Source organism: Anopheles coustani, chromosome 3, assembly GCF_943734705.1.
Source record: "Anopheles coustani chromosome 3, idAnoCousDA_361_x.2, whole genome shotgun sequence".
Lineage (NCBI taxonomy): Eukaryota > Metazoa > Arthropoda > Insecta > Diptera > Culicidae > Anopheles > Anopheles coustani.
Genome location: NC_071288.1, coordinates 7,183,339 through 7,192,112, shown reverse-complemented (window position 1 = coordinate 7,192,112; position 8,774 = coordinate 7,183,339).

Here is an 8,774-nt window from a genome sequence, read left to right as displayed (position 1 = left end):
GAAACGCCATCGAATTGTGGGCTCTTGTGTGTGTGTGCGCGCGCAGGGAAAAGGCTTCGGGCGAGAAGAGAAAATGGAACGCAATCGATTCGTGTTCTTTTAGTCAGCAGGAAAACGCAGCAAAACACGACTTGATTATGGCAATGGACGGTCAAAACAGGTGGTATTACATAGGTCCCTTCCCGAAACCGAAAGCTCCAATAGAAACAATAAGTAAGATTGAGTGGATAATATCATGCGATAAGGAGGTCCGTGAGCGACTAGCAGAAGCGCTAATGTTTAAGATTAGGTGCAAATGTGCTGGTGATTTGAAATCTAAGAATAACTCAAAAAGAAAACAAGAAAACAAAACTATATACAATAAACAATTTAAAAAATAATACTACAAAATATGCCATTTACATTATTGCTTCAAATACAGTTCATATCACATAGAATATTTTATATCACAGCAGTCGAATGTTTTTCAAACGGTGATCATCAATTTAAGTTAAGTCTAATAATCATTCCCCATCAACATAATACAAAATTGCAGAGGTTGAATACTTCAAAATATTGATGATGTTTCATGTACAAATGGAACCTTTCTTCTAGTTTTACTTTCCTCCTTATTTTATCAATATTAGTTCCTTTTTGTTGTTTTTCTGCATACTTCTCCTTCATTTAGCTTATTATTCATGGATGTTTATTTGACCTGAAGGTTAAAATTTTCGGTTCATATTTGAGTGCCCAATAAGATACCAGTTTTAGTCGTGTCGAGTCCGAAACTTGATCCCCAACAGAATCCTTAAGATCAACTGCATTTTGGCTACTGTGCGGAGTTAATGCCGCTTAATTCGCAACGATTAACCACAATCAACGGATGATTATTCCCCGGCACGTTCACGATTAATGCCAATCTCGGGTTTTCGGGGCGCCGCGGCCCGGGCATAAATATCCTTCCCAACCCATTATCCGAATCGCCAACCTACCCCGCGGGGGACGCTTCTTGTTGGCCGATTTCATCGTTCAATCAGCGGACGATTACGCGAGGGAGGACGGAAATTTGGACGATTGGCGAAAATTCATAAAGCGCAATCGACAAACCCGATCCGGGCCACATGCCGATGGTTTCAGTGATTTCGCCACGGGACGCCGTTCTGCGCGTCGGAGTCACTCGGGCCCGGGCCGCGCCGCAAGTGGAAGACCCCCCGGTGATAGTGTTGGGCGCGCTCGGTACTCCCGAGGGATCCCGGAGCGAATCGGCACGATAAGACGTTACTAATGACATCATGCGAGACCCGGCTGGGTCCGGTTTTCGTAATCGGACGATTCGTTCCGTCCGTCACTGCGGCGCGGGTGGGGGGAAGGGGCGGCCGGAACACGGTGACCGGCGGGCGGCGGGCGATTACGATGATGAAATAATAATAATCGAATCAGAAATAATTATGCGCTATAACACTCATCGCATTAAGCCGCCGCCATGACTCTGATTCCATCCTTCGCATCGCTGTCGTGTGTTGCGATGGGTTCACGATGGATTCAACCCCAACAGACGGCCGATGATGGGCGTTCTTGCCCCGTCAGCTTATGAATGGTTGCCCCTTGTGACTGTTCGCGTTCTCGCCGTTGTCCGGAAGCAGCCCAAGGGACGAGATTGATTACGACGGAGTAGACATATTCAGAAAGGGATGAGCTGGATTAGTCATAGCTTTTGGAGATGATTTAAATGACTATCGTCGACTTGAAAATGTTTGATGACATAAATAAATTATATTGCTCAGAATCATTTTATTTTACTTTGATTTACTTTGAATGTGTAGATTATGTATAAAATAACATTATTTTTCAGTACAAATCTAGCTGAAACCACTAAAATGGGAGTGATTGTTTGTATTCAACGTGTGCATACGAGATCGTAAGAAGACGAGATCACATCATTTATAAATAAATTATCTCCATCCCCATCCGCTCGCCAGATCGATGAGCTCGATAACAGCAATAAAACTGCTGATGAGTCGGGCAAGATCCGGCGTAACAATCTCTGCTAGGCGAAGAGAAAAAAAAACCACAGAGAAGTCACGACGAACGCAACATTGCCAAACCATGCAACATTCGGAATGGTGGCGCATATCGCACAAATCGCTCATTTCTCGGAATTAATTAAATCAAATTACTATAGCGTCGTCCCGAGCGATGCTCCGTGCGCGATCTTCGTCGCTCACGGTGGAGCAAGTGCGTGTAATGGCAATTACGGTTGGCGTAATGAGCAATAAAAACCTCATCTTCACATCTCGTCTCGAGTGCAACGTTGGAGCTGATGCCGCGGACTGGCGACGGGTTTCGCAATGGCTGCAGTTCCCAAGCTGTTTGTTCCGTTCCTTCATCGTGTGGAGGTGCACCGTGGGGAGCCAGTGTTGAAGCAAAAGGCTTCCGCCAACAGATGCTAATCGATCGACCCAAATAGAACGGCCAGAAGTGAGAAAGTCCGATCTGGAATGAGTTTATCCAGCGGAAAGATCCTCAAATCGGTACGCATTCTTCTTCGTTAATGTTTGCTCGAACGTGCATAGAGTAAGGCTCCACAAAACGGCATCAGAATACTCAACCAGATCGCACGCGTGTATGCGTGTGTGTGTGTATCTTAAGGTTTTAACGATCCACTGATTGGGAGGACAAGATTACGGGAACGGTTTCGAGCCGCGTCGCCGGGAGCTGCGGGATCATTTTTCGGCGTTCGGAAGCCGCCGTCATCGCCCGATACGATCGTGTCTCCCTCCCCACCATACCTTCCGCAGCGGATGGGGAACATAAATTTATCGCTTACCGTATCGTCATTGTCATCGCCATCATCACCATCATCGGAACTGCTGCTCGGAAACGCAGCGCGCCAAGCCGTCGAGGACTTTTAATTTGGACAAGTATTTATATAAACAAATTAACCGGACAGATAGAGATAAAAAAGCAAATTAATATCACACAGCGTCGCCGGGCTCCCATTTTCTGGGGACTTATTTCCATGTGCTTCCCCGGATCGGACTACCGACGGACTGACTGACCGTCCGTTCCCGTTGACAGGGAACCCATACCCATTAACGTCTGCTCCTCCGGGAGACCTCCACCTCGCTCCGGGAAACCGGTTCCGACCGGCGAGAATCTTAGGCGCTAGGAGAGAATCAGATTCGTTCACAGGACCCCGGTCCGCGCCGTAATGAATGGAGGATTCTGTTTTGTGAATGAATAAATTTTCCACATTCATGTCCACCGTAGTGTTAGCCATTGTGGGTCATATGTTATTCTGATATCGTCCTAATCGGCGCGGTGTGTGATTTCGCAAAGGCTTGGGTAGCTAGCGGTCCATTGGTAGAAAAAAATAAAAACTATTCTCTCACCATCGACAAACATGGTTGTTTTCTTTTTTTGTATATCAAATCCAGGCGCTAGCAGCGGCTCGAGTGAGAAGATCGTTAGCGAAGATTTTATGTCGCCCGAACGGAAGGGAGATCAGGTTTCGTTAGAATTTATGTCAATTATTGCATGCTCCGATGGGAACCGACGTTTTCGGCTAATCTAAACCAGATTAAAAAGATAGAAACCCATGTGTTGGATATTTTTGGCCAGTTTTATTTTTCAATGTGGGATTGAGGCAGGATTTTGGAATCGCATTTTTTCGTGTTAGCAGTGTTTGTTTGTATTTTCTCTATTTTTTGAATAAAAAAAATCCCGGTACATACCTAACCTAGTACTTCAGATAAGGAAAGCTATTTCTATTGCCTTGTATTGTAATCGAAGTAGAAAGGGATATTATTCAAATCTTCCGATAAACGTTACGATTTCCTATGCCTTTCTGTACTGGCTTTTATGTCTTCATTTGTTTTCCAGATTAAGTATGCATCCGGCTTCCTTCCTGCTCGAAGCTGTTTTGCTTCGGAAAACTTTTCCGTCTGAAGCGATGAAAAATTGTCCCCCACGGAAAACGCCAAACTCCTGGGAAACTGTTACAGCCTGCTGTATCCTTCATCCTAATTAAAATCGTTGAAATTCGTTCACCCACGGTGCGATTGCTGTACGATTCCAGAAAACAAAGCACCGAGCCCGAGTTCGATAAAATGGCTCCTGCCGCTGGGCGGTTAGGCATGTTATCGTGGCAGCTCATTAATTATGCCGCAATTTGTAGCTTTTCCAGGAAGGCTATTGGTACGGTGTACCGCGGTGGGTGCAACCTGCAACCACGCGATCTCCGACGTGTTTCCCCAAAAATGCGCACTGCTAACGACTTCCGTTTGGGAAACCTTTTATTCATCGAGGCCGGCGGTAATCGCTCATCAGAATTATTGTAATCCACTCCGATCCACCCCTAAACGTTCGCAGCACGGGCATGGGGACCTCACACACCGGTACGCGGGCCCTAAAACCTAAAAACCCGCCGAAACGATGAACGATTCATCCACTCCCATTACTGTCGAAGCACATCAGCGGCGTTCGGGGCCCCGGAATGTTATCAATTTCTCTCCAATCGGCCCATTAATTTCCGCGCTCCGAATTTTACTTCCTATGTCGCGGGAATGGGACCAGAACGCCGAGGGCAGGGGAGGATGGGGCGAGGTGGCAGGGACACGTTGCGACCGTTTTAACGACCTCCATCGCACTGGACGCTTTATCGATGTGAAAACCATTGCCCATAAAGCCGGATCGGAATCGCGTATTCGTATTCAAATCGTGGCCAAACATTGCTCACCCGACAAACAAATTTCCATTTTTGTGTCCATTTTCACGGCGCTCTTGGTAGGTTAGAAGAGGGGTTTTTTTCGTTTCCTTTTTCCAGTTTGGGGTTTTTTTTTCGCGGTAAGCGAAGATCATCGTTTGCGTGAATGGTTTTACGATCACCGGTTCAAAAATAAAAAAGCCGGCGAAGCACCGGAATGCGCGCCGGGATGGGAAACTGCGCGCAATTGTACCGCGTGGAAGCAATTGTTTAATGGCTTTATTAAAATATTAGGCATTTGAAAAAAAAAACAGCAAGGCGAGGATCGGAGGGTAAACGGAACGCGAACGGACTTTGTTTCGGATTCCATCCGTGCACTTAGAGCCGAAAGGGCAACGAAGAGGAACGCTGCACCCAGCAGCGGTGGTCATGAATACGAAATTTTACGACTTTTGCACGATAATGTTCGTCCATCTGAGTGGATTTTCCTGCCACGGGTTTTCCCGCCCGTCGGAAGATTTCCTCTCCTCCCTGGCGTCAAGCGAGGTGGAAGGAAGTGTAATCACTTTACCTTTTTGCACCCATCGCAAGACCGAGTAATGGAGGTAATTAGCCTTTGTTTTGCGTCTCGCGGAAGGTTCCGCGTTTCTGTTCTTTTGCGCGCGCTTGATAACTTCCGGGGCTCGCCTCAATCCACCCGGAAAGCAAAGGAGCCGTTCCGTTTTTTTTTTGTTTTTGGGGCGTTTGTGAAGATTCGGCGAAGATGTTGCAGCGGTTCGTTGGATTACATTTTAACGTTTGCGATTACATATTGTTTTCCTCCGGCGTTAATTATCTCCCCTTTTCGACGGCGCTACATTGCCTGCTTAGGTTGTATTATTTTCGGGGGTTTTCGCATTTCCTTGCCATCGTCTGTCGTTTGGAACGAAAGATTTTTCATCCTTCTGTTGGTTCGCCCGTTCAGTTTGGCGCTGATCTAATGGGGCCTAGATTTTACGACCACGCAACCATTCTCGGCCGAAACCCGTGGTAATGAGATCTTCACCGTCCCGAATGGGAGATGGTGCTGGTGCGGGGGAAAAACCCGTAGCCTGAGAAAATGCTTAATTGTTATTAATTTACCGGGAAATGTTTGCAAGCTTCCGGCAACGAAACGAGCTCAAAAATGGAGGATTTCAAAACGGGCTTAGAAGAGTTGAAGCGAGAGAGAAAAAGAGGCAGCACTGCGTGGAATCGCCAGAAGCCATTTTCATCCCCAAGGTCCAGGGGTCTTTTTCTGGATTCTGCTTTTCCCTTCACAACAAACGAAACCCTACGCCGATCAATTTAACAACTTAATTACAACTTTACGATCAATCGGCCAGCTACCGGACCGACGGTGTTCCATGTCTGATGTAGCCGACGGTTTTTGGGGCGATGTTCGGACGTCGTTTGAATACCACTTCCTTCCCGATGTCTGATGATCCGTGAGTCCGTGAGAAGCCCGCGGCTCGACTTCGGTGGGAATTAATTCACAGATAATTAATTAGACTTCTAATTCTAATCACATCGTGCGTTATAGTTTACTCCGCTCACAATAAAAGGCGCCACTCCTCGGTCGCCTCGCGGTAGCGTTTGTTCCGGTGTTCAATGTCCGGGGTGTGATCCGGAGACTTCAGTTTCTCGGCTGGAAGGAAATTCATTTTCGCCAAAAGCCACTCGAGGTATGTTTCTAACCTCTCCCAACGATCGCGTGGAACCTTTGCAATGATCTCACGCATGGAGCGAGATGATGTTGGACAACTCAACCAGAGGCCGCCTACCAGCTGTCTTTATTTTTTTCTACGTCCCATCTGGAATCTCCTGTCCTGCTATAAACGTTCACCGCTACTGTCAGCCGTTAATGATTCATGTTGGAAGTTGTAAGTTGAACATTTAATTAATTAGTGTTCGGATTTCCCTCCGCTGCTTTGATTTATACCTGGCCCGTGTTTCGGCCGACGCAAACAGAACCGACTTCCGGCGCGGTCAGTCTTTTGAAACACGATGAAGGCTGCGAATAAACTGAGGCAAAACGACTCGTGTTTGAACATATCGAACAGTGAAATTAATTATGATTGCTTCCCTGGCGAATGTCCCAAATCGCAAACTGTGTTTAACGGCATTGATCAAATGTTTCTACATTGGGATTCAGTTGTACGTCTTCTTCTTCTTCTTCTTCTTGGCGTAACGACCTCTTGGTCATGCCTGCCCGTTAAGGGCTTACGAGACTTGTTTCCCTGTTGTACGTGGATAGTCAGTCCTCTCGTACAGGGGAGGGTCCGGTCTCGGTTGGGATTCGAACCCACGCCGTCGAGGTGGTGAGCCCCGGCGCTCATGGGCCGATTTTCTAACCGGCGCTACCGCTCGGCTGTCGCGGACCCCCAAGTTGTACGTGTTTGATGTAAAATATCATTCATCAAAATAACAAGAAAAACTAATAACGCTAAAATGGTAGAATTTAGTTTATTTGTGGAGTGGAGCACGTCTAGAGTTTCTTGGTTTTATTTAATGTTTGGTTGAACAATTTTTTCTAAACTTGACAAAGGTCCACAAAAGAAGTCGCAAATGATCGATTGGTCACGTCAATCAGTTTTTAATATAGTTCAATTTACAACACACAACTTCATCTGTCGTTTTGCTTCTTTCAGCTGCTAATCTGTCCGTGTGGAACAATGCGAAACACAGGATGAATGACTTTAATCTGGTGTGAATTATACCGATGGATTATGACTGAGAGTGTCTATTCTTCTAAACCACTAGACCTTAAAAAAGGTCAATCATTAAGCTCGTTCTGGGTGACTCTATCAAAAGCTCATTGTTGATTGTCAAGCGCAAGGATCAAGCGTTCCACAGCTGACGTGTGTGCCGCTTCTGGATAATCCTCAACCAAAGGACCCCGAACCGTTGTAAAAAAAGGTCAGATTAGACGCGCTCCTTTTGAAACGATCGGGAATGACTTTAAAAGTACCGAAAAATGGATGTCTGATGTCAACGTTGTCCCTTGCCGTGATCGATCGGACGCGTTCTGCTGATGGCCTTTTACCAATAGCGAGGGTGCGAAGATCGGCTACGAATACCGATGCCTTGTGCGGGCATCTATCCTAGACGGTATGGGCGTCGCTGCTGTCAACATCGCAAATTGCTGCCAGACGACCAATCGGCCACCAATCGGGGGCTGCAAACGGCATCGGTTTCTTCGGAGGAGCAGCGCTTCGAGGTGCGGTATGCAAATATTTGCAGACCACACGGCCACCAGCACCGTCCACCACACCGTATCCTCGCGGGAGGAATAAATAAACAGTTGCGTTCAAAAATGCAGCAAAACATTTGAGCGACACGAAGCACGGAGAGACCCCATCGGAATGGATCATCGTATCGAAAGGATTTACTGTTGAGTTTTACGTAAAGCCACCGGTCGAGGAACGGATACTGCCGGTACGCGGTAAAACATTGGGAGGGCTGAATGGTGGCCAGAGGGAAATGCAAAGAGAAAAGAGTTGAATAATTTCGCTGTTCGGATCGGATCGGCCGTTCGGTTGGGACGGTAATGGCAGAAAAACAGCACTTAAGCCGATGGTGGCAGTTAATAATGGGTGGACGGGTCGTTCCGAGGACGGTGGGTGGGGGTGCAGCATAATGCTGGGACATGGCAGGCTTCGGAGGGGTTAAGTTTGCACGACGGAATGGATACCCGATGGTCCAATCCAAGCGTGGTGCCCGTTACCCGACTAATAAAGACATTTAACGAGCATTTTGCCCCCTCACGCCGTTTGCAATCGGGCACTTTTCGGTTTTTTCTGTTTTCTTCCAGCCAACCTATTCCGTAACATATCACATTGGTGCCAAGGAAGTGTGTTGGAAGGTCAAATAAACGAGGTTTAGAAATTAGTGTTTGAATTAAAAGAAGTAAAACTGGGAAATTTTCCTTTGAACATTGTTCAAATTGTTATTTTGTTAAATGAATATCATAATTTAATTCACTATATAACAAACGTATGGAACCTAAATAAAACATTCTCATTGTAACCTCTAACCCTTCAAATGGTCCAAACTGTTGCTCGCGTTCTGG